The following is a 27,597-nucleotide window of genomic DNA, read 5'->3' as shown; positions in this document are numbered from 1 at the left end:
AAGCCTAAGTGTCTGTCTATGGAGAAGTAACACTGGAAAAACTGAAACTGTTGAGTTGTAGGGTGCACCCTCTGCACCTGCAAACACAATTAGTCAATTATTTGACTTAATTTCACCATATGATAAATATAAATTTATCTTAGGTGATGAAACCATGAACTGTCTCACCAATGCTTGTGATTCTCTAAATAATTTCTAAATAAAATATGTGCCACACCCACACACACTATCCTGTGAGATTCAGTTTCCGTTTTTCACTTATTAAAAAAATAAACAAACATAAAAAAAACTTCTAAGATGCCATTGTCATGTGTTTTTAAAACGAACAAGATAGATTGCAAAAAGACAGGCATCCTGTTACACTGTGTCTGTATCCCATATGAAAAGAAGCGAGGAGGGTCGGTTTCCATGGATGGAGGTAAACACTGGCTGCAATTTGGTGATATCAGTTACTGAGGGGGTTGCCCTTGCACTGTGGGAGGCAAGGTTTACTGTTTCCAAGCAACTATCCACAAATTCACAATAGTGTTGTTGAGTCACAACAGAGAGTTCCCAGGTTGTGAGACAGTAACTGTGACGGCAGCCCCAGTCTGCCGGGGGGAAGTGTGGACCTATGTAAACGTTTAGCTTCTTATTAGTATTATTATAGTTTACCAAATTGCATGTGCCCCTCATATTGCAGGATGCAGAATAGTCTTTATGATTACAGTCTGTAATATTATACTAGTGCAGTACGCTCGCATCACGAGCATGACACATTGCCTTGAATGCCCTCTCTCAATTGGCATGACTTCCCATCTTTAGGCATACAGAATAATCTATATGTTGCATTTCTACTGCATCTGCTGCACTTTTGAGCCATAGGTTGGTTGTGGTGTTGTTGAAGGATACACTCCCTTAAAAATGTATAATTATATGTTCTTCTAGTCATATTATTACAAGTTTTTTCATATTATTATAAGTATTATATAACACCACAAACACTAGCAATAAGACTAACAGAGAAGGGTTATAGCACCAGAAAAAGTTGTGTACTATATATTTATTCAACATTTTTCTTGTTTGCATCATCTTTGCCTCTCTGCCTTGTGTGTGTGTGTGTTTTGGGGGTCTGAGGGGACACAAGAGGCTGAATGGGTGGCCTCAGCTAGCGTTTTTTCATCTGGACCAATCAGGAAGAAAGAGTGTAAGAGCATAGTCCAGCATTTGGTTAATGCTCTCTTCACTTGCTGTTGGAAATATCCAATTCACCATATTCCTGGCCCATGTATGACCCACTAAAAGCTAGAAATGCCCAGTCAGTCTCCCACTCAACTTAATGTATAATTACAGCCATACATGTATATGTGTATATATATATATATATATATATATATATATATATATATATGTATGTGTGTTTATATATATATATATATATATATATATAGATAGATATAGATATAGATATATATATCTTGTTATGCTACAGATGCATTTAAATGCACGTCCATTTTGATCTTGATCTCTGCTCTTAAAATGTTAAATTATATGTAACTGCACACACACAGTGCACACTGAAGTACAAACACTAGCATGCAGAGATTAGAGATGGCTTATAATGCTGCGCTGACATTTTCTACTTAAGAAGCTGGAGTATTGCCAGTGAATAGTTTGTCTTTGCGAGTCAATACTCCTCAGGCTGTATTAAGGAAGTTTCAATTTATTAGTCAACTTCATGCATCTGTAAATGAGATCCTGTTGGTCATGTTTAACACCAGGTGCACTATCACACTAATCAGTCCCAGCTATGGAGACATTAGTACAGATACTGTACCTCCTTTCGGAGTTTAGTTATTTGTTTGTATACATGCCATTTTGGAACCTGTATCTTTTTTTTATTAGGCTATGATCTTTTGGTGGGGACAGTTTGCTTTTAGTAATAATAATAATAGTAATACTAATAATGATACTAATGATAATAATGACAATAATAATAATAATAACAACAATAATAATAACAATCTGGAAATAATAGTTATTTCTTTAAGACAGCTTCTTTCTTTCTTTCTTTCTTTCTTTCTTTCTTTGTGTAAAGCCAGCTCGCTTTATTCCCATTCTAATCTGAGGGCTGATTTTTACGAGCACGAATTGAACGCAACACAGTTCCCAAGGAGAAACCCGCAAAGGAGAGTGGTCGTGTGTGGTGTATCCGGGATCCACCGTTAAAATCCATCCAGGCAGTACCGGGGAAGGTCGGTGTGTGTTTTAAACAAACGGTCGGTCAGTGCAGGTTCTTGCTTCAGTGCCTGCACACATTCTTTACGATCCATTAGTGTGAGGAGCTGCCAAGATTCAAGCTGCGGAGCCTCAATGTGAACGGGACTTTCATGTGAGTGATGCGATGCAGGTGAAAGCGCCCTGAACGCGCCCCTTAGTAAGTAGCCCTTCAATTTTCTTTCTGAAATGAAAATACAGAGAAGTGAATGTTGCCTGTTTGGTAGATAATTTTTTCCCACCACAAACAATGCTTTACTTCACATAAAGTGTTCCCGAGGGCACTGATGTGTGTGTGTGTATGTGTGTGTGTGTGAGAGAGAGTGTGTGTATGTGTGTGTGTTGAGGTCCCTAACTGGGATTATATCAACCATCATTCGTTTAATTTTATTTTCACAATATACAGTATTTTATGTATAACAGTCTATGTACTGTATATAATACATTTGTAACTGAATCATGGTTTAATTTGTTTAAAGACCAATTAACTGGGAGTCTAGTGTTTTATCCTTAGAGGTCTTTGACTGATTTTGTTTGATAAAATATTGATAGGTATTTGTGCGCAGTCAGTCGCTGAAGCTCAGTAATGAATTTTGCTGTCTTAACTTAAGAAGCCACTGTGGACAAAAAGTCCCCGTATAGTGCCATATCGAAACCATAGTCTTGAGTATTTGATTTCCATTGTTCAAAGCTGCTCGAGAAATGACTGACTCCTACACTTAAGAACTTAACCTCATTACCTGACTCAAAGGAGGAAAACAGCTGTCACACTGAACTCTCCTCACCTTTAGTAATCACCCAACACCGTCACCTGTGTCAGACAGGGTGTAGAGTGTAAAATGATGATGTGTTAGAATGATGACTGCATTTGTCTTTATTTTCTCATCCCATTATGTGATGTCATTTAGTAAGTGAAATACCAAGGCAGTGCCGTTATTTCTCGGTGAGTCCCTGGAGTTTTTCAAAGACTCCCTGGAGTGTGGTCGTGCAACATTTTGGGGATGACTGGGCGTCAGGAAACAGGTGCATCCATCCAAGCAATCCAAGACTGGAAATGCCCTGAGGGCCGATGGGAAATCTGGCTGGCTTCCAGACTGCAATCAGATAATGTTAATGAATACAGTAAAACTGTGTAATTCGGACCAGCAGCAGCTCCTTTGTTTTTGTAGGAATGGAAAATACTGTATAATAGAAGCTAGGATTGCTGCTGAGTCCATTTCACCTGCATGTTTGGCTTGTGTGGTTTTAAGCAGGAAAGACTGACAGGAAACAGATTCTTCATTTGCAGAATCTCTTCACCAAATTAGATCATGGCAGCACAGACATACGCAGCAGCTGATCACTTTCTAAAACGACACTGTTTGTTTGCTACTTCTGATATTATACATGTGCCGTCCCTGTGGATACTGTATATGTTTGCAATAACCCCTGGGACAATATTTTGCTGCTGCAGCTCTTTCTGTTATTTTAATTCTACTCATATTTTACTCTCACAAATCATAGATGTGTGTGAATGAGGGCATATGCATCTTTTTTGGTCCTGCAGAGCAAATACTATTTGGCGTGAAGGCAATTAAGCTTGCTGTTTTCAGCACTGATATATTAATGCCGAGTATGTGTAATAACTCATCTCTAGTGTAAAGGTGAGCTACATTGGTCTTTATTGCTGTATGATGGACTGGGGTCTGGTGACCTGGCCTGAACAGCATGCACCCTGCCTCTCGCCCTTTGGCTCCAGCTCCCCAATGACTCTCGTTAGATAAGCAGGGTTGATTATAGATGGATATATAGTTAATTCTAGTCATTCTAACATACATTGGGAGTTATTTTCAGTTTCCAATAGTGAAGTTGACAGGCTAATGTCTAACTCAGTGAGGGACGCTGTCATACGCTGTAGAAGTCATAGATTTTACATCCTCCTGCAGAGTGTTGCCTTGTTGCTCCCTACATGCATTTAATCAGTGGGGTGATGTGATGAAAGGTCAAACAGTGCTCCTGCAGGCTTTCACACACACACACACACAGATGTAAACAGAAGTCTCTAAGACCAGAATTAATGAGACAGGTCGATCTGTCAGGCTAAACCAGCAGGAATGCATGGCAGGTGTACGAAGAGCCCCGGGGCCTTCAATGCCAGTGTGGCATCGTATTGGTTTCGTTTTGGAGTCAGCTTGACTGGACACAGTGTAATTACCCTCCATTAACTTATTGGCAGAGTTCATGTGTTTCTTTTTTCCATTTTATTGACTTCCAATTGCTTGGACCCTTAGTCATAGTAATTGCCGTGGTCATTAAAATGTCGTGAGTTCACTCCCCACAAATGACACCACTTTATGTGACTGCAGTGTAAATTTAGATAGGAATACTGCTTTGTGGATTTCTCTGACACATCTGATTTTTAGCACATATTTGTTGCTTTGTTCTTGCAACAAACAAAAATACAATACATAATGTGATGGTGGTGCAGTGGTCTCCTTGAGTCAGGATAAACATTATCTCTTGAAAAATGATGGTTGGATGGGCCTCAGATCCTATTACCTTCCACATGATAAGTGAGTTAACTGTAGATAATTAATTAACCGTATCAACCATATTAACCCCAGTTCTGTTGTGCATAAAGCCATCATTTGTGTGTGACTCAAATCTGTGTTTTACTGCACACGTTTTAGAAACACCTTTTACATTTCACTGTATTGTATTTTTCGTACATTCTGCTGAATCAACACAAAAAAAAAAAATGCTGAATAGAGTGGAGCTAAATGTAGCCTCTGCTGTTGACCACAGCTGAAAGACACTCAGCCTTGTTGAGAGGAATGCCACCTTGATTCACGAGCACAGTGATTAAACCTTTTGAAAGAATTTGAAATATCTGCGCTGAGCTGGAAAAGACAGCTCGGCTCAGATGCCATGAACAACATGAAGGTTGTTCATGGCATCTCATTTGGAGATATATAATATTGGGATTTGTGGCAGTAACAACCTCTTACACTGAACCCTGTTGTCCCCTGAGAACCTCCTTTGTTCTTGTGTCCTGCCTGCAGGATAAACTGTAACTCATCCCCCCCCACACACACACACACTTGTCCTGTTAGAACATCAGTCGCAGCTGCATGAAGGCAGTATGAGTCAATGTGTGTATGTGTGTGTGTGTGTCAACCATCCTCCCCCTTTACCAGAAAACACCGTCTACAAGGGATGTTGTGGGTGGGTGACAGTCTGGAGTCCCTATCCCAATTATGGAAAACCTCTAATTACCATTGGCGTAATTAAAATCAGGCAGCTGTGGCAACAATAATGTGCTACACAGAAAGACCATGGGGAAATGCTTTAACTGGAGGTGAAACAGTTCATTTTATCCCTTTACGATGCATGTGCACAACATCAAATATGACCACCAACCCTCAGAGACAGTTTAAGAGGGAATGATCTACTGTACCCCAGCTGAACAGTTGCACTTTGGAGAAGGGTTGATGTATTAATCAGTCCGGCCAATTAAATAAGCCGATTTTTGTCATTTTTTAATGGCCATCATTGGTTGATTATAATTTCATTAATCAGCTTCTTATTATAGAGCTCCAGATGCCACATGACTCAATTTGCTTATAGCGCCATGTTGGCAGGAAAAAATGAACGTCACTAGTGCCGGTTTTAACCTTTGAGAGCTTACTTTGCACTTTAAATCCACTGAGATCGAGCGATATATCATAGAATCTTACACACTGAGTATATCTGATCCTTACAATACTCCCAGGTGCTTTTAACAAGTATGGAAACAACCGGAGTGGACATTATTCCAGACCTTCAGCTTTACAAGGTCTATAACTCATTTTACTCAGGAGAACGTGTACACTTAGCAATGAATTCATGTAAAATAAACAAGATATTTAGGTTAATTAGTGTAGGAATTTGTTGGCATCCAGATTCACCACTACTGTGTATGCAGTTAAGGGGAAATGATTGGGCTCCTAACTTTGTCAAATACAGTAGACTAAAGGTTAATGTTATAAAGTTAGTGTCTCAAAATACAGTTCAGGCTCTCCTTTTTAGTTGCCTGTGTGTCCCCATTACTCCATCTTCTATTCTTGCTTTGAGTTTATTTTATTGCAGTGATCCACCATTTCATCCTCGGTATCTTTGGTGAATTGATTTCTGAAGATTAACATTAGTCATAGAAAGACCCATATTGGTCCACCCTCAGGGTTGAATTCAGCTTTTCTTGTCTTCACACATTGTATATATTAGATATTCTTTTCAAAAACTTGCAGGCATGTCTGAAAATATGGCTTTATGATGCTCAGGAGCCACATTTAGCTCAACTCCTCCTCAAAAATGGTGTCAATATAAAAACTCTCAGGACCTTTAACTGCACCTGCACTGCTTCCTTTGTTTTGTCCCACAAATGTGTCTTACTTGGATGTAAAAACACACAGTAAAGCACTGACACTTTATCTAAAAGATGAGGAAATGAAGCATAGAAGAAGAACAGAAAGAGGAGTAGACTCCAGCAGGTGCTGCTAATAAAGAGGGAGAGTGAGGGTGAAGGACTGCTGCTAAACTAGCTCTGTTTATGTGCATATATGTTGTTAAACTGACACCAGAATGGTGAAAATGTTGCTTCTCTACATGTTATCGGAGCGTTTATGTTAATATTCTGTACAAACACTGTAGAACTGCGACGTTCGTAGACTCTGGTCCCCACTTGAACTGGAAGACCAGAATAGTGTGTGTGAGTGTGGCCACGCCCCCCACAGTCTCAGAGCAGAGCGTGAATCCGAATTTTACATGATTTAAAACCTAATTTTTAAACACTTAGCGACTTCTATAATCACTCAAATTTGGTTAGGTGGCTATTAACACATCAAAAAGTCAGAAGTGATATTTCTTATCACTTTACAGGGCTTTTAAGTTGCTGACTGGAGAGCAGGAATGCCCCTTGATAAAAATGCTAATAATTGTTTAGCATGTTCATGCTCTGTCAGTCTGGAGATGTGTTCAAATAAACACACACGCAGCAGCTGACAAAAAGAAGCAAGTGCTATGGAGGAAACAGATAGTGTCAGACTTAAAGATTCTTGCCGAGATTCACAGACAGAGTGAACAGTTAAGAGTCTCATTTGATGAGTTCAGATTTTATCTCACCCAGTACTGGCCTTGTTGCCAAGCCCATTGGCTGACTTTTATTGTTATGTCCAGTGGTGGGAAGAAACAAGGAACATATTATTTTACTCACAAGACATGGCAATTTACCCCACATGACTCATTTCAAACAGCATTTCACAAAGGACATAAAATAGTAATGTACAGTAATGTACAGCTTTCATTAGTATTAAATTAGTATGATATGTCCAAAGTGTTCCTCCACCAATTAAGCATTTATTCCATGGTAATATAATCTGGATTATCCTGCATAATCAATCTGGTTTATTAGTATGGTTTTATTAACATAATGGTAGTGGAATATGTGCAATTGTCATCCATAATCACTTCTGTAAGTGTAAAGGTTGATTGAAGGCATTTTCACCCACAAAAAGAATTTTGTTTTATTTTATTTTATTAGCTGTTAAAGTAGATCAAGCTTTTTCAATTGAGTTAAACATTTAATTGTGATTTCTGGCAGTGATTGTGATTCTACATTCACTCTGTAATATGACACCAAAAATCTAGAGTATTAAAGGACTGAGTGGCATCAACTGAATCCCATGGGTACTCAATGGAAGAGGACCAGTTATTTAATATAAGGGGCTCATTATGAGGTAAGGCACTCAAAACAGTTCTTCATTTTCAGATGAATGAAAATTTAATTTTAAATATTATATTCAATTTCTGTTGGTAACCTTCCTAAATTGTACATACTGGACCTTTAACTATTGGTTGATCATTTAACATGTGCATAGCACATAGAAAAAACAAATAGGGCTGTTTTTTATTTTGTTTTTGATAATGATGAACTATACAGCACAGCCGCATAGGACCACCTGGTATTGTAGTTCTTCATGTTATAGAAGGCCATTTCTAACAAGACAAACAGAAGATGTAAGTGATGGTTTAATGTCAGCTCAGCAGCAGCATCAGCCTCTTCTCAGTGCAGTCAGCTCTTAAAAGCACAACCTTACTGACAGGCAGCTTATGGCAGAGTGAACGACCCCTCCATCCATCACCATCTATAATGTAACCACATGTCTGCAGCAGACTGGACTCAAGCAAAAGTCACGCCATCCAACCCTTTTCCTTTTCCTCGCTGACAACCTGTAACGCTTTTTCTATTCCATATATATCCAACCTCAACATAGACATTCAGTAAAGCTCTATTCAAAATAAGTAAGGAGAGGAAAAAACTTGTCCAGCTTTGACAACAAACACATTCCACCTCAGGTTTTTTGTTCAAAATTCACTTTAGGGTTTGTCTCCAAAAGAAAACCGCTACAAAACATTTGCAATTCGACTCATCGAATCGCTGTGAATCTTGCTTGAATATTTGTATTTGAATGATGATTTTGCCACAACGTTGTAAATCAGTGAGCAGAGCTGAATCCTTACATGGACGCGATGAAGTACCTTGATCTGTCGGGTGTTTAATTTGCTAATACAATTTCAAAAAGTTTATCTGTATTATTTTCATGTCCTTAATTGGTTTTCCCAAAAATACCACAAATTACTTATTAAAAAAATGTAATGACAGAATCTGTCTGTACCGGGCACCATAAACCTTTAATGTCTGTTCAACAATTAAATGAAAGACAATAAAAACATTGTGACTGAGCGGAGTTTTACCCGTATAGAGAAATGATGGTTCCACTTGATCTATTGTTGGCTCACGTTTCCCATCTGTACAGTCAAGGTAATAGCATTTTACTGACAAAATGCAGTGTATTTCTCTCAGAGGACATTTCTCCCTCTGTGTGTGTTTGTGTGTGTGATGTGAAGCCAGATGCAGAATGTTAATGAGACTGTGCTGCTCTGACAGCTTGAAGACAGCATCTGCTTGTGTGTTTTGTGTGTTTGCATCCACAACCTTTCCACTGGACTGTTAGGAATTCGGCTCAGAGCACAGGGGTCATTGTAAAAGCAGCTGAGTCGGCCAGATTGTTTCCAGTTAAGAGGTTAGCGAGTTGATCATCGGGGTCCCAAAGGAAACCGTCCGGTTCAAGAGGCTGAAGATGCTACAGACGCTGAAGACTCTCTTTGTGTGTCTGCTCTGTCTTCAGCAATTTCATTGGTAATTTAAAGCTGCAAGCAGCATCTAACAGGCCATGGCACTACAGATGGACACACTTCTGCTGACAGGACTGTCTTGTTCTCAGGTGTCTCCTCATCTAGAGGTCACTCATTGAAATACTTGGAAATATAAAATTTCAACCGTAGACTTTTTTCTTTTTGTTATAGTTTACAATATTTTTTTTATTTTCATGTAGAAAATCAAGGTACCATACATGGTTCCTGGCCCTCGGAGACCCCTCTCCTGCATGTTTTAAATGTTTCCCTGCTCCCACACACCTGATAGATTTCTTAAACTTAGCATCATTAGTTTTTGAGGTATAACCGTAGATGCAGGAGAAGACTGAGCCGTATGACTGTACTTGTAGCCTTCTGGAACTGCACGGTGGAAGTTTCGAGCATCACAGGCCTCCACTGATTGGTCAAATTTGCTGGACCTCTGCCATGTGTTTCTAAAGTCGTATTCACACCAGCCCTTCTAACACGAAGTGCAGTGTGAAAGCAAACTCGGACCGGCTATGTTGCAACCCCCAATTGAACCGAGTGTAGCGGAGACCAGTAGGTGTGAACGTACAGTAACGCGGTTTTGGATGTCTGCAGTTACCAGACTGAGGTCATTTTTATAGGGTACATTGACCCCAGCACTTTGCATGCATGTGTAGGTGGAATATGCCCCATTTGAGCATTTTGGCACATTCAATTTACCAGATCCGATGCCAAAAGTGTTATTGTGCCAGACACATCTGCATGTTTAACTTACTGTGTGGGGATTTAGCTATAGATGTGAAGTACAATCTAGTAAGATGCGTTTCACACTCCTCTTTATATTTATTCATTATGCAACTGACATATTGCTTTTTCAAAATCCTTACATAATCAGCAGCTTTTCCATTGTGTCTTCTTTTATTTAGAGTCTCATATTTATGGCCACTGCTTTATGGTGATGTGCATTTCTAGCCCAAGGCCTCCTCTAATGGCTTTTCCATGTGCTGCTATTCAAAAGGCAGCAAACCTTGTGTGGCTTCCCGCACTTTTCTATGGACCCATGGTCATAGTAGTCTCATTGCATAATGTTTGATTCAGACGTGGAGGCTCATCCTCATGCAGCATAATTGCCTCCCAACAGCTCACAGCCATCGCTTGTTGCCTCCGTTCTGCCTAAATAGTGTCATTCAGATTCAAAAAGCCTCACGCACTGTTTGAACATTTTGCATACATGTCAGCCAGCCTCCTCCATTGATGTGTAAGTGCTGAATTTTTAGCTGCTTCCTTCTATTACTATGAAGATAACCGCCACTGAATTCTGATGTCCAGTGTGTTTTATTTCTCCCTCCCACGCAAGACTGAGTCTTTATCAGCAGCCTTCTCTGTGGATAAGAGGACTATTCATCACTGAACTCTGTTACTCTTCCCTTCATTGATAGTGATCCAGTCCAGCATTGCTTCTGGTGTCTTTTCAGCTCTTGAGATTTAATAATCTAAGCAAACACCATTTGTAAATATGTGTCTACCACAATGCATTTATCGTAAGTAAGATGTTCTTAAGAGATGTGTCCATTAGATAATGAGACGCATTTAAACCAAAAGCTGTTTTAAGAAATGCACTCAAGTTTTGAGAAATTTTGTGGATGAGACCAATCAAGGCAGGTTGATGAGACACACACGTGGCTGGTGTACTAAGAGCTCCTGCTTTGCGTGGGACTCTATGGCACACTGCAGGGACACATGGATTGACAGGAAAATTGGATCTCAGGGCTTCCCATCAGGAGGGCTGGGTTTATTCAGGGCCCTGTGCGGCTGCAGGCTTGCTGATTATGAGCACAGGCTCCCTCCTGCACGTGGGGATTTAACTCAGCAGAAGCACAGCTCAGGGGGAAGCATGTGTGCACAAATACCGTAGGCTGACATGCTCATTCATGGGCACATCTGAGAATACAGGTCATCGAGTTTGTGTTTTTCTAACATTCAACACGTAAATGCCAGGTTAATTCACACCAGACCGGATAAGTGTGAATTGAAAATGACTAATAAATGAGGTCAATGGGTCATGATGATGCTTACCCGTGACCCAGTTTTTCATTTCATTTCCCCTTCTTCAGGCTGTTAATGCACACATACATCAAAGGCATATTTAACATAGCACACACAGTCACGATTAGGAAAACACTGCTATGTTTTACCATCAGATGGTGGCTCTATAGTTGCAAGCCTCTGTGTTGGCGTTCTGTGGTTTCAGCTTCAGTATTGTGAAGATTGGTTTGTTGGCTAATTGTAAACTGAATCTGTATGGATTTTTTAGATTTCAAAGTGTCATGAACAATGTCATTCCTTAAGACTTAATATAGTTAAGAATAGGTACTGGTTCTGCACTTTTAGACACTCTAAAAATACATTATAATACAATAATTACACATTGTTTAGACAGTAAGTACTCATAAGTGCATGCCAGATCGGATCACAAAAATCTTATTTGATGGTGGTTTGAGGAATATCGTGCAGGTGAAGCATGAGGTCACAAGGGACACATTAGGGAAGCATTTTAATTCCAGGTGTGAACAGTATACCTACGATGACCTAATATGATTGGGTCTCTCAGGACAGCTGTGAATACCAGGTCTGAACACTGTTGGTTGTTTGGTGCTAGGGTTATGGTTTTATTTTAGTGTTTTCATACCTCTACATTAGAGATGGTGTTAAAGTAACTGGAGAGCACAGAGCCAACTCTGTCTGACCAAATCCTGCCAAGTGTATTTTTATGCCAGTGGACAAAGACCTAGTTTATTATTTATAATTTAGTTCAGTGTGTCAACCCTGTGGCTACTTCCCTGTATGTGTGTCATTGTGTTCCTTTGTGCGTTGTGCCCTCCATCGACCTCCACCCATCTCTCATTGATTGTCAGGCATCAAAGGATGGCACTGTGCCCCACAATGCCCCTGTGTTTCCCAAGTAATCAAGCACCGTGTAAACACACTGGCAAAGGGCTTTGTTTTTTCAACGTCCTGTATTAACTCACTCCTGCCCCATCCATGTGTATAGATTTCCATCTAGCCAAGGAGGTCAACAACATTGCATTGTCCCTCTCTAGGATAAAACACTAACATTTATTGTTCAGCAGCACTGAGGTTTGCATGTTTGAACAAACTGGCTGTTTACTCTTTCCTCCCTCCTCATGCATGTGTATTAGGCCTCATTTCGTCCTGGTATTAAAATTCGTCCGATCATGGATCATGTGGACAGCCTTAAGGACCACTGTTCATCCATCCATCAATCCATCTTGTACCACTTTATCGTCCTCATGAGGGTCGCGGGGAGCGCTGTACCAATCTCAGCTGACATAGGGCACGAGGCAGGGTACACCCTGGACACATCACTAGTCCATCAGGGACAAACAACCATCCACTCTCACACTCACACCTACGGTCAATGTAGAGTGTCCAATTTACCTAATCCCCATATTGCTTGTTTTTGGACTGTGGGAGGAAACAGGAGACCCCAGGGAAATCCACGCACTCACGAGGAGAACATGCAAACTGTACTCAAATACAGGGAGAGAAAACAAAACTGACTGTATAGATATGCTCGATATGAACCAAAGCACTGCTCCAGCTGCAAGCATGAAATAAGAGTTTAACCCTTAGAAAAAAAATGTGACGATCGGTGTTAGTATGGGTTTATTATTAAGTGTAAAACCGCGATAGAAGATGGATGGATTAGTGTAAAAACATGGTGAAACTGCAGTGGATGCGAGGACGTCGGCTGAGGAAGCGGTCTCTTAAAAGTGGACTGAAGATGGATCACATTCATGTGTGGATTCTGTGATTGAATCTGAGGAGGAATTCAGGACGTACAGTGTAGGACCATTAAGAGCTGTACGTGATCTGGCTGTGGTTGGATCCCTGAGGACAGACACATGTAAATGACAGGTATTTTAATGTGGACAAATGACTTGAGTGAAGCCTGTCTCCTGCGTCTACTTCCTCCTGTGTTTACTGGTTCAGGAAATCCCTCTGCTTTAATAGGCTGCTTCATGCTTTCAGGCCCCCTCAGTTACTACCTCATCACTAAAAGCTGCCTCACCCTCCCTCGTCCTCCTCCCCTGAGTCATGGAGACTGTGCTAAATTTAGCAAGCCTAAAAAAGTAATAGAGTGGCAAGTTGTTATTGAGTTTGCACACAAATGTCTCTCTTTCTTGTACCGTGGTCCCTCTGCTTCCTCTCTCAGTAAAAAGCTTGTCCGTGACTCACCAGTGGCAGAGTAAGGGCTTTGTGAATTATTGAACCAGAGGTGAAGAACTCATAAATTATCTAACCGTGTGTCGCCGGATGGAGTGGGGCCGCTCAGTGGAAACATCTCTTCTTGACGACTGGTGTCAGTACCACATACATGGGTCTGATAACAGGACGGGGCCAACCTGAACATTAAGACACCAACACACTCGCTTACTTGACGTAAGGTATATTATACTCTCTGCAGCAAAGGTCATTTGTTCTTGTTGACTTTTAAAAAAGTCGCCGGGTACACACACCCACTGGACCAGCCCCCAGTGCGGTGACCGCGGCCCGACCCGGAACCCAACTCTCAATTAAATCTGAGAGATTGCATTGTGTACACAAGCGCACATATACAGAGAGAGGGGGAAAAAAACATGTGACTTGTCGACTCCTAACACGACTTGTCGACTTGTGCCACCGACATCGTCACTTTGACTAATTGGCTTAACTGTTAATGCCCTAATCTCCACTAATTCATGTTATTTTCCCTGACATTAAAAAAAGGGATCAATTGACTCTCAGTTGACTCTTGCCTTTGCAGCAAGAAGACCTGGATTCGTGACCCGGCCGGAACTAGGGCTTTTCTGCATAGAGTTGCATGTTCTCCCCGTGTGTGTGTTTGGGTTTTCTCCCAGGCTCTCCAGTTTCCTCCCACAGTCTAAAAACATGCCGATTTAAATGGATTAGACAAGTTGGACACTCTAAATTGAGTGAATGGTTGTTTGTCTCTATGTAACACTGTGATGGACTGGCCAACTGTCCAGAGTGGACCCGGCCTTTCGCCCTATGTCAGCTCCTGCGCCCTCCGTGACCCTCATGCGGAGGACAAAGTAGTAGAAGATGATGATGGCTTTGGTGGATGTGGATGTAAAACTGCTTGTTTTCATTATGCACTAGGTTAATGTTCACAATGCTGTCCTCAGCAAATAAGCTCAAGATACTCTGCGTACCCAAAGCAGAATGAAAAAGTTAGTTTAGGAAATTGCATTTTTGCAGTTAGTGTTATCATACAAGATCTAATCATCATGAACACGAATGTCATGCAAGATTGATACAAAATCATACAAGAAAAATCAAAGCTGACCTCCCCACTGTATTTGTATTATTCTAATAATTAATAATAACAGACATTATTGGAGTAATGGTTTGGTCTATTCAGTGTCAGGAAACAATAAAAACATTTGAGCATTTTCAGTTGTCTTGCTCACATTCATGTAAACACGTGTGAGTCCCTCCTCCTGCAAAATGATTTATCTGTTTTGCAGAACTGTTCAACGATTCACTGCACAAAATACTGTGATTGGATTTTTAATGCGAAGGGTCTGCCGTGTTTTTTCTGATGTTGTCCTCGCTCCTTGCAGCAAACACAGCACCTGCCTCTTTAGAATGTGAGCAGCACCTGCAGTTCTGTTGCCATCACGTGCAATCACTGTAAAATTCAAATGGTCACATTGGAAATGAAAGTGGATTTCTAACATGGTCAGTTTGGCATTAATCTCACAAACCTACACCTCCCTCTTGAATGGATGAAATAATTAATGCCCTCCTGTGGTTGCTATATTGATTTTTTTGTGATGGAGCTGCTAGATATTGAAGAAACACTTCTGTTGATGGCTAGAAGTCTTGTGATCCAGAATCCTGGGCGCTTAGTGAACGCACCCCCTACAGGGCAAGCCGCACGGACAGATGCTAATGGTTTCAACAATGTGCGACGTTCTTCTGTCAGAAGCTATACTACTATATAATAATACTGGTGTAGCACAGTATTGGGAGAATATGTGATAGCATTGTTAGAGATTGCAATGACAATATGACAATAACTTCATACTTAAGTATACAATAGTGTCTTTCACCTTTGGTTGACCGCTAACATAGATCCAGACAGTGAGATGCATTATTTCTATTCGATGAACATGGTTTTATTGAGAGAAGAAAAAGAAAAAAAGAGGAAGTGTTCTCCTCATACAATTATTTCTAACACCTCATACTGCCTGGATTGATGGCGTAAATGAATAAAAATCAGAAAATAAGTAAAAAATTTGAATAAAAATAATCTTGTCTAGTCATTTCCATTCTATGCTGGTCAGATTTAACTAAAGTGTGATAGAAGATGGCCGTATTGGCAGAAAATGCTAACAATTTAAAAGTTAATTATGAAACAAAAAAGCACGAATTGCAGTCTTTGCGATATGTAAAATACCGACCCAATGTCTTAGACCTCGATTATTTTATTTGTTGTTTTTAGCAATGCTATAATGACCATACAGTATAATGATTTCACTTTATTGGAACAACAATTAAAACAACACAAATATTTAGTATGACCTAGACTCACACTTACACAATGTTGTTGTAGTATTTAATTCCAATCTGCTTTGGAAAAAGGTCTATCACACCAGGTTTATGAAAGACATGCTTTAGCGTTATACTTCTAAAATATAAGACCAGCTTTTAGTCACATCATTCCAGACAAAATGCCAAAGATCACAGAACACAGACATAAAAACAACAAAGCTGGTGGAAACCTTTGCACAATATTATGCGATGATGATCCGTTTTCGCTATGTTGTGCAGCTTTAGTCAACACTACAGTTGGACTATAATGAGCTTTGAAGAAATTGGTGTTTATAGATGTTGTATGTCTAATTCTGGCAACGAGACATTTGTAGCCCTTGGTTCGAGCTCTGTTTCATACACACAAACACACACCATGGAACTTCTGGCTAAAGCCTGCGTGGCGCCTTCCATGACTGGCATTGCCACAGGAAGTTGGGGTTATGGGATGTCCCTTGAGTCTCTCATGTGGTGCGCCGACGGCAAATACATACAACAACACACCAAAGCCGGAGACAGACATGTCCCACATGTGGATTACGAAACAGCTTCATTTTGTGAGCCACGGAATACAATGGTGTTTGATGCCGTCGTCTGTTAAAATGATACAGCACATAATCATATTGGAGTTTAAATATTGTGTTATGTAATAAATGTGCATATTAAAGAGGAAAATGGGATTTTATTTGCATTAAAATCACTTTGGTGGTATGAGAAGCTATTTTCATGGTTCATAATAGGTAGCAATCATGTTAATTTGGTCTTGATGCATTGTGCTGCCCTTCACAGTCAAAAGCCTGCATATCCTTAATGCATATAATAATGCATATAAAGCAGTCATTTTGTAATAATTTATAATATTTCATGATAGAATGGTTTTGAAAAGTTTTTTTTTTTTTTTTTCAAAAAATGCCTTTTTCAAAGAAACAGTAAAATGATTAAGGTTTAGAAACAAGACCAACTGGGTTAGGACAGGAAACGATCATTTAGGCTTTAATTAAATACTTTGTTTGGGTTAACCGCCTCCATCCTCTGACTGAATGGAAGTTAAAAGAAACCAAAATGGTGTTGGGAGACAGGAAACTAGCTGTGGTCTCCCCTTATCCCGGCCTAGATATGACTTCATTCACACATGTAGATCCAAAGCTGATGTCTTCAGGACATGCCTTTCTGAAATATCCGCACCATGTTACTCCTGCCTTTCATTTCCTGTCATCTGTTTACAGTGGATGTGGCAACAAAAGCTCCGAAATTCTTGAAAAAGATAACTTGCGATATCTTGTCAAGGAAGTTTTTCCTGATCTGTACTGTATGCTTGCCACTTTCCTCAACATCAAACTGAATCATTCAGTCAAAAATGTATTTGAACATTTGTTTTCACTGTTCACTCAGACATCCAAACTTTCATTATAGATAAGACATCATTTCAAGTCATTTTATTGGGGTATCATATGTTATATTGTGGACATGTCTTTCACTGAGACAGGTTTTGTTATGGAGAGATGATGCATAATGAGATTATGGCAGGACCGCTCCAGTTGTTCGGGTTTTTCCAGGTTTAAAGTCAGGAGTTTGGTATGTGTGTGTGTGCGTGCGCATTGAACTCTGGACTGTGGTGGCTTTAGTGTTATCCATGGACACTCAGTCTCTGGAGTCATGTTTTTAATCCAGGTCCTTGGCCAATGTGCAGCTGTCATGTCACTCTCTCTGACGAGAATGAAGTGAAAATCGAAGATTGACCAGCTCTCCAAACGTGGCCCGGATGATAAAAAAATTCCGCACAGACCAGTTAATGATAGTAAATTTGTCCTCTGCGTTTAACCCGCCTTTATTACACATTAGTAATGAACACACACACAAGCCAGGCGCAGGAGCAGTGGGCAACACATATCTGCGGGATTGTGTGCCTTGCTCGGGGATTCCCCAGCCCTTCCTGGATTTTGAACCAGCAACCTTCCAGTTACATGCCCAACTCCCTTCCTCTTGGCCATAGGTTGCCCCAAATGACACAGCACCTGCCTCCACTTGGCTGTGTGTGTGTGTGTGGCTACAACAGAAAGCACCTCACAGCTCAAACATAACAGCCGCTTCCCGGTTTCCATGCCAACCACAAGGGCTGTTCATGCTGGAGCATGCTCAGTTTGGCTGCCTTCCATGTAACAATAGCCAGTGAGAGGGCTCACACTCACTCACACACACACTCACACTCTCCCTCTCCCTCTCTCTCTCCCTCACACACTCTAGTCCAGCTCACGGTGGGAGCGAGACGGAGAGGAGAGGCTGCCTGCTGTGCTGCAGAGCTCATAACCCACTGACCAACAAACACACACACTCGTCCACAACAAAGGTGAGTACACAAACCAGCAAATGTTGAATTTCCTGTCCTTTTATTTACCAGTGCTGGGGAGTTTATGGCATCTGTGGCTTCACCTCTCTGATGGAAAGGACTGCAGTGTGGATACAGTTGTTGCTTGTGAAAGATAGAGATGAAGAGCAAGCATGTGCTCTGCTTTGTGACTGACAGGACGGCGTGTGCGCCCTTCTGTATAATGCTGTTTTAAAGCATCACCGTTGTTATACTGGTTTGACTCCCAGTTCCAGCTTGAGAAAGATGGGGTTTTATTTTATGAATGGCAAAAGCAGATTTAATATTTATTCCGCTCAACTGGAGGTGTAGTAGTTGACAAAGCAGGGTGACTCAATAATTCATGTAGCCTTGTGTGAAGGACAGTCAGTGGGATGACAGCAGGTGTAATGTGATGCTTTGCATGGACACAGATAGCTCTTTTATGCTCTTTTGACACTGCAGCTCAGTTTTACAGCCCCCTCCCGTCTGCCCAGCTCACCATATAAAGAGTTTCAAAGCCTGCTCTTTGAAAACTATCTTCAGCCACAGTTGTGAACCAAACAATAATCAGTCACCGTTAAAAGAAAAGGGAAGATCCAGCCTTGTCTACATTCTCTCTTACTCCTGACGATGTTACATGATCTGAAGGTGGAGGGAATGTGAGGAGCTCGTCCTCACGCTTAGCCGACCCTCTACGATCTCGTGTCTCTGTATGTGTGCGAGTGTGTGTCCAGGGGCACAAATAGACTCTCTATCTCTCATTGTCTGTCTCGCACACACACACACAAGTGTCTCCCACAAGAGTAATTGTTGTGGCTGATACATTTGTGTTTATTCCTCTGCAGCTTGTGTGTGTGTTATGTTCACAGAGCGCATGAATGGTGTGGGCTGATCTGTGGTCTTGTATGTAAATTAGAGGTAGAATCAGGGATGGATGATGTGGTTGACATGGGGATATTTGTGCTGTTGTTTTGTCAATACTTCATTTATTAATCAATATTTGCTTGAAATCATAGATTGAAATTTATATTTAGCCACACCAAAATTGAATTCCTGGCCCATGGAGCACAGGTTGAAAATTGATTCTGTTGTTAGGTGATTTAGTTTGACACCAGTTTTCTGTTAAAGCTCTCTGTTGATCAGCAAGTAAACAATGTTTATTTACTCTTCTGGCTTCAAATAGCCGTCTAATAATAACAATAAAAATAATACTACAAAAACACTGGCAAGTTTGTTCTATCTGCGTGGGCGTTAGGAGAAACCTCTTTTACACTTAAGTCACCTGATTAATTGTTAATCTAAATATATTGATTGATGGACCTTTGAACTCTTAATCATTTCAATTTAAATTGGTAATTTTCACCTCTTGATAATTTCACTAATTGATCCAACAGTAACATAAATGATTATTGGATGGCTCCTGTCTGCCTGTTGCGACACATGGAGGACACATGTCAGCACATGGAGGAGGAGGAGGAGGAGGAGATGGAGGACATGACAACACAATATTGTGTTAGCGCTGGAATTTCAGCTCAGGGGAAAATGGACAAATCAAAGGGGAGAGGAAGGAACTCTGTAAAACAGGGACAGAAAATAGAGAGATGTACAGAGATGTCTGGCAGATAGAGGCAAAAGAGAAAGTCAGAGTCATTCTTACGCCCTGCGGGAAATTGGAAAATAAATTGAGTTGACGTAGGCAGGTTTGCATAGTGATATTGATGCAGGCTGGTGTGGACTCGGGGCTTAGGAAGTTCACACAAGGCTAATCATCTCTGTAGCCACCAGTTAGGATGACCACAAGACTTCCTGGGGATAGCAATTAGTAATTTCCATCTGCCAATGATAAAAAAAAAAGATACAGTTGATCTTCCCCGATGAGTTTAATTAAAGCGGCTGTCAATTTTTGCATTGCAATATTGCAGTTTTTCCCCTTAATCTCGAAACAGTGTCAGCTGATGTTTGAGTGTCTGTTTTGTGTCGGGCAGAATATAAAGTGGGACCCAGTGTGGGAATTTCATAGCTTGGAGTGTTTGACAGTGTGACACTTCAGCATTGTGAGCAGATCCTTCCCTTCATTTTTCTTTGTTTTCTTCCACATCATCACATCTGTCTTCGTCTCCTTCCTCCTCTGAGGCAGTTTGATTTTGGAGAATTTAAAAGAAACAACTTGTGGTTGTAAAGTTGTCACAGGTAAAAGCTTCTATCTTCAGTCTTTTGTGTTCATTACGGATGGATTTGATCTTTCCTTACTTCTGGTTCCTTAGCAGTTTTCAGTTGACGATTTAACTTTACTCCCACTTTTATTCTCTATTTATATGCTTCCTCTCGGCCAAATCATCATGCGACACAATGTCATGTCACATGTGGGCAAAGACATCTGAGTATCTGTATCTGAATATCTCAGTGATATTACCTGCTAAACTAAACAACTCCACGTCAGAAATCATTTTACAATTATTTGATTAATTCATTATTGATTGACTAGCAGTCAATTGAAGATTACTAATTGATTAACTATTTTGATAACAAATCATCGGTTTCTACGTCTTAAATGTGAATATTTTCTGGTTTCTTTGCTCCATATAACAAAGAAATCATTAAAACTGAATCAGTTTAGTTTAAAAACAAGATACTGGAGAAAGTCAAATCATTTCCCAGTTTGAAAAACACTGATCAACATTTTTCAACAGTTTATCGACCATTAATCGTTTGATTGAGAGAATAATCAACAGAATACTTGTTAGTTGCAGGCCTCATTTTGTTTAATGCCCCAAACTGATGATAATAAATAAACTTGGTTTTCTGTCCGTTTGTGTCAGACCCTCAGCCTGAAACCTCAGTGTATACTCTGATACAGATTTGACCTTTGACCCTCAAATAAAGAAAATTGTCCAGTCCTGGTTTTGCTTTTCAGAAATGTTGCCCAGAATGTTGTTCCAAATTTGAGGCTCAAATCCAGAGGATCCATCCCTGGACTTTGGAACAATCCGCCTTAGGAGATAAGGTTCACAAAAGCTGCTTTTAAATCCACTTTTATAGATTGGCATGATTTACTTATTTATTTTAATGAATTCATGTTTGACAGTTTTTTACCTTGTTACTGTTACTGTTGTTTGTTTCTCGTCCATCATTGACCTTGTCTGTGAAAGCACTTTGACAACTACATAAATAACATTTTTATTATTAGATTTTTATTATTATGAATAATATTAATCTGTTATTATGAAAAGAGAAAGAAAGAATGCAGTTACAAAAAGATGTTGAAAGAAAATTCATTTTTCCTGCTACAATATTTGTATATGGTAACTGAGCCTCCACTAGGGTTAGGTACTGTTCACATTTTACTGGATTCAGTACCAGTAATTTGTATCCTGTATTGGTACCCAAAAAGTACTTTGATTTTGGATCTACTGAAAAACCACAGTGTACTACATTTTCACACACAAACATACACAGTTTATTCAGTCTACTTCCTGTAAACTGTAGTTGCAGTCAATCATCATGCCTCTTCATTGCCAATCCCATCTCCCACCATTTCCCTCTCCTTTCTCCTTCCTCTCTGTCATCCTCTGAGCTGAAAGTCATCTCATCCTTACAGCTATATCCCTCCTCAGCACTCATCCTTTCCTCTCCTGTCCCCCTTTTCCCTTGATGGGTCTCTGTCTTTGCTGTCATCTGAAAAGTCCTCCTCTTTCTCCATGTAGTTTAATCCAATTACAAACTCGTCCTTGGCTACTGGAGGAGAAAGAAAACCGGCATCTCTTTTCTTTTAGTCCCCCCTCTTTTGTCTCCCGCTCTCTTCAAAGTAAGAGTGAGTCATACGATGACATCCAGAATGCCTACAGCAGATATAGATCCTTGGAGTCGTTGGCAGCAGCCAGTCACTCGATAACCAGCTCATGATGTATCTCTCGTGCATCCTTGTTAAAGCCGACAATGAGCTGATGAGAAAATCTTTTGGAAAACATTGACACACTCAGTAAGGTCAAGGGCCAGCACTGATCCAGCAGATAAGGAGATGAGCTGAATTTGAAAGCGATTAGTTTAAAAATAAACTTAATAGTGAACATTTTTTCTCCCAGAAAAAAAAAACAAACTAAGTATTTGATGTACATTTTTTGACAACATTTTGAGCTTCCCTTGTTAGAGCAATCGCCACTGGCCTGTATAGACATTTACCTACTTATAACTATCACCATCTTACAAAATGTATCCTGATCTGTTAAGAGGTCGCTTACATATGCACATCGGAACTTGTTAAACTTGTTAAATCTGAATAAGATGATGCATCTTGCATAAAGCGACGGTAAATGACAAAAGTTAGCGTTCCCTTCAGGAGAAAGCAACTGTAATAGCCACTATTACACATGTTGTTGTGAGGACTGCCTCTTTTGAAACATCATCTTCTTGTCATTTTTATTAATGACAGGGAGGTTATATCCTCAGCAGCTGCCCAGGATCCAGCAGCTCTACAAAACAGCAGACTCTGTTTATTAATTTCTTTAGTGGCGGTCTGGTTAAATAGAGGATGTGGTGCTTTGATTGCATACATGCATTATTTTTCTCTTTCTCTTCCCCTCTGCCTCCATCATCAATCTCCATTTCTACTTTCTCCCTCCACCCTCACCGTCTCTTATCTTACCTATCTCCCCTCATCCCTGGTTATGAGAGTGACTCACATAGCCATCTGCTGCCCGGCAGAATCCTCTCTTGCCTTATTAGCCTCCTTTTGTTTATTAACACCACTCCTGGGATGACGCTGATACGTCTATCTACCCTGTCTATCTCTTTCTCTGTGTATCCCCAACTCCTCCAGTCCCCTAAAAACTCTCCTCTTCTTCTCTTTCAGGCCTTTATCTTCTTTTCTTCTTGCACTACCTTTCTCCCATTGCTCGGCCCAATTCATCTCTGCACGAGCTGCTCGCCTTCATCATTTCACCTTTTTTCTTATTTCTCCCAGGAGACAGAATGTAGGAATGAGGTCAGGCATGTATGTATGTGTGTGTGTGTGTGCGTGTTTGTGTGTGTACTTAGATTTGTTGCCTTCTTAGGACCTTTTCTGGCATAAACACTGACCTTGTTAGGACCAGTAGTCCTCATGGAGACCAAAACCTGGTCCTAATGAGGCAGAAGCTAAGGAGATTAAGCTAACTGATTAAGTTAAGGGCTAAAATTTTAATTGTGGTTAGGGTTTGTGGTTAATGTTAGGGGCAGTGCTTTGGCTTTGTTTAAAAGAAGAAAACCTGTGCAAACTTGTGTCTGTGTGTGTGTGTGTGTGTGTGTGTGCGTATGGATATTAGCAGACTGTTGATGTTTTGTTGATGTAGGTGTTGCTGATGTCATTATGATCCCCTGCGGAATTGTCTACAGAGACAGGAAAATAACCTGGAGTGTGTGTGTGCGTGTGCATGTGTGTTAGTGTCAGACATGCTGAACCTAACTAGTGTCATATTACATCTTTATGATTTGCCCAGTTGTTGTTGGTCTTCATGGATTTTTACACTGTGGCTTCCACATGAACACTGCGCTTTGTGACCTTGGGAAGTCATTAGAGTTGAAAACCGGCAGCCAAAACAGACCGAAAAAAGGCTCAACTGTTTGGTCTGCTGTGGCTGATGTGTTTTCCTGCTTTGTACTGTATTCATAGGAAACAGAAGGGCAGGAAGTGTCACCGGCTTTATACACAAAGCCAAAAGAAAACATCGCTGCCACATCATCACATCACAATACTGTTACTGTGCAGTATAATTACAGAGCATTTTCACCCTACTGTACATGAATTGGGTTTGATGACAAATTCTGTTATCCCCCTGGCAGTTTCTTGTATTGATTTCAACAAATAAGCATTAAAAAGACACTAAAATGGACTTGTAGAGTATGAATTGTTTAGATATGAATACATTCAGAGCAAAAGCTTCTTTCAGTTAACACAGATAATGGTTGTTATAGCTGGAGCACTTCAATGGCCTGGATGGACATACAACTGTCAGTACAAAATAATACGTGAGCGCGTGTAAATAAAAAGAGGAAATCTACGTCAGCTGCGACGACCAAGCTCTGCACTAATGGCTGCAAGTTGACTGCAGCCATTAAGATTTATGACGTACTATCAACCTACTGTTGAATGTGTTTTTGAGGACGAACATCTTTCCAACTAATCATGACTTAAGACTTAAACATCAAGCGGCATGAATAAAAATCACCAAAATTAAGCAAAATGCTGAAATGTATGTAAAAGTGGAAAGATTTAATAACAGTGACACAATTTTTAGTTTGTCTCTTTCAATGTAACCCACTGTGAGAGTCATTTCAAAGTCAGTGTCCCTGATGCGTTCTTTCCAGCTGTGCTTTCTTCTGAGCATTGAGCAAAGCTACATGTACAGTATTGATTTCTCATTATGTCACTCATTCAGACATTCAGTCTGTCTGTATTTGTATTTCTCTCGTCTCTCTCTGTTTTGTGGAATGAGACTATATCATTCGGTCGTTCATCTCCGGTCCCAGATTAACAGTGATGATGGGAGCGCTTCATCGCTAATCCTTGGAGGGAAAGATGCCTGAAAGAGCTTTGTCAACTTGTTCACTTCATCAAACACCTTGTGTGAAGATCAGAGCTTTAAACTGTCTCAAGGGATTTGCTGCAATTCAAATCGTCTTCTGTGTCTGTGTAACCTTTATGTATTGCTCTGAAAACTCGCTCTGTTGTAGCAGCTTGTTATAGAGGCTGCCACCAGGCTGAGAGAGATCCATAACCTTCCATCAGTCGATGGGAAAGGCTGGCTGTGGTGTGACAGAAAGTCCTTCTGCTGATTGGATGAAAAAAACATACACACACTCACTCACTCACTCACTCACACACACAGGTTTGTGTGGCTATTTGTCTTAGGACACTGCATTGAATTACATTCATTTGGACAGCCTAAACAATGCTCTGTCCCTAACCTTAATCACAACCAGATAATGCCTATCTCTACCCTCAACCTAATCACTATTCAAATATTTGCCATAAACTTTAGGACCAGGTTTTGGTGCTGACAGGTCAGTTGCTATGCCAGAAAGGGTCCTAACAAGGTAACAAATACACACACATTTATTAACATGATTTCTATTTATATCAAGGCCTGTTTTCCTTTGTGATCACTAGGTAATTACACGCCTTGTTGCTTCATCAAATAAATATAAGCCACTGGTATGCAGACGTCAGTTTCATCTAATATTGACGAGGGCTTTTGTTTCCAAAAGTATGCCACTAATGAACATTTTCATTAAAACAGATCAATGATGTTTCCTCGGAAATTAGTTGAGTCAAAAATCAACAAATCATGTAATGTGTGTAAGATAAGTACCCATATGCTGGTGTTGCATGTTTTGTTTGAATGGCAGCAAGAAAACAAAAACAGAAGATTTCCAGTTTACTTTATTTTGTTGGAGGCAAATTCTCACAAAGAGGTGTCTGGTGGTCCATCCATGTTCTACTGCATTATCCTCCACATGAGGGTTGTGGTGGGCTGGAGCCAATCCCAGCTGACATAGGGTGCAAGGCAGGTTACACACTGGACAGGTCGCCAGTCCATCGATCCAACATACAGAGACAAACAACCATTCACTCTCACACCCACAACCTAATCCCCAATCTGTATGTTTCTGGACTGTGGTAGGAGGCCAGAATTCCTGGAGAGAACCCACACAGGGGGGTCCAAACAGGATCTGAACCGGTGACCTTCTTGTTGTAAAGCAACAATGGGAGCCGAGTATTTTTGTCTAACAGAAATGATTAAATAAATGAGTTGCTCACCTTCTGTCAGACAACAATCAATTATTGCACATAATTCACTCTGCCTCTACATTTGTTTGTGTGGTTGTCAAAAAGAAACACGACACATGTGATCAAAGAATAAATAATAGGCTTTTGGAGGTGGTGATGGACACAGGCTCTTTGCATTGCACTGCAATAATATAAGCACAAACACGATAACTCTCAGAGGAGAATCAGACCCTCTTTGTGTCGTTTCAAAGTGTCAGTCTTTCCAGAGCACTTCATCTTTATAACAAGGCCTCATATCACATGATATGAGGCTGCGGTCATCATTTGCATGAACTGGCTCTTTTCAACTGAGCAGGGGACGAGTCTCTCTTTTGTCCTCCTGTGAATATGTGCAGATCTGTTCATGGAGAACCTCATGCAAAAGAAGAAAGGTGTTTGCTCCCAGGTCAGCTGCTGCCTGTATTATTCATATGCAACATTTCTCCCTCCCAGCACACGAAATATGAATGAGATTGAAATGACCTGGAACCAGATGAGGACAGAACAGAGCAGGCTGAGTTGTAGGTGGTCTTTATTGCCACATACTAAGGTGACTGTTGACCTTTTATGAAGCTTACAACTTGATAATGGAGCCTTGACACAGTTACCAGTCACTAGTCTTTGAGTTTACCATAAAGATTTAAGCTGTAGTAGACTATTGGCTTGAATTTATGGTGTTAAAACACAGAACATATCTATGCACTATTAAGTCTATGTTGTGTAATTGGACTATTACTGTCCACTGTGCTGACATCCACCACCTTTTGCAATGCACTGCTCTGGGGAAGCTCCCTGAATTTTGTTGTACACTAGCTGTACAATAGATGCTTAGATAGAATAGAACTGTATTTCAGGATCAAAGTCCAGGGCAGGAACTGGTGAGGCCAGTTTGAGTTTGACTGAATGTAGATGCAATGGTAATTTGACTCCCAGCCGCGTTATCTTAGTGTATTAGTATGAATTCCATTTAGTAGAATTTCTGTGTTACATGTTAACGTGTATTTTAGAAGTGCAATTTTAGTTGGACTAAATATGGGGAAAATAATTAATTTTTTTCTAGTGTCACATAAATGTACTGACTGATTGCGCAGAAAAACAACTGCACTTATATATTAGTCACGTGTAAGCCTTCTTACAGGGCAACAGCAGTCGAGTCGTCTTTCAAGTGGAAGGTTGTGGGTTTCGATTCCCGGCTCTGCTAGTCTAGATGCTGATGTGTCCTTGACCAAGACACTTGGTCACCCAGTGCTTCTGACATGCATGTGTGCAGTGTGTTACCATATTACTGTGTTATGCTCTTGGCAATAGGGCACATGGTTGGTGTAGTGGTTAGTCTCTAGGAATGACTGATCCATCAATGCAGAATTCC

General features: G+C 40.5%; 1 protein-coding gene across 4 annotated transcripts in view; it reads left to right on the top strand.

The window, feature by feature from the left end:
* Window positions 1–2,162: 2,162 nt before the first annotated feature.
* The window catches only part of si:dkey-91i10.2 (uncharacterized protein LOC555224 homolog), a 55,081-nt gene continuing 29,646 nt past the window's right edge, over window positions 2,163–27,597 (top strand). For 2 of the 4 annotated variants that reach the window (XM_044017789.1, XM_044017772.1), the window contains exons 1-2: window positions 2,163–2,416; window positions 18,322–18,424. The gene's annotated coding sequence lies outside the window, so the exon portion shown is untranslated. The remainder of the gene's footprint in view (window positions 2,417–18,321; window positions 18,425–27,597) is intronic. The other 2 variants (XM_044017774.1, XM_044017780.1) reach the window with 2 other exon arrangements.

The sequence above is a fragment of the Solea senegalensis genome, linkage group LG2 (assembly GCF_019176455.1).
Source record: "Solea senegalensis isolate Sse05_10M linkage group LG2, IFAPA_SoseM_1, whole genome shotgun sequence".
Classification (NCBI taxonomy): Eukaryota; Metazoa; Chordata; class Actinopteri; order Pleuronectiformes; family Soleidae; genus Solea; species Solea senegalensis.
Note: the sequence above shows the minus strand (reverse complement) of the source record. Positions and strands in the feature narration are given on the sequence as shown.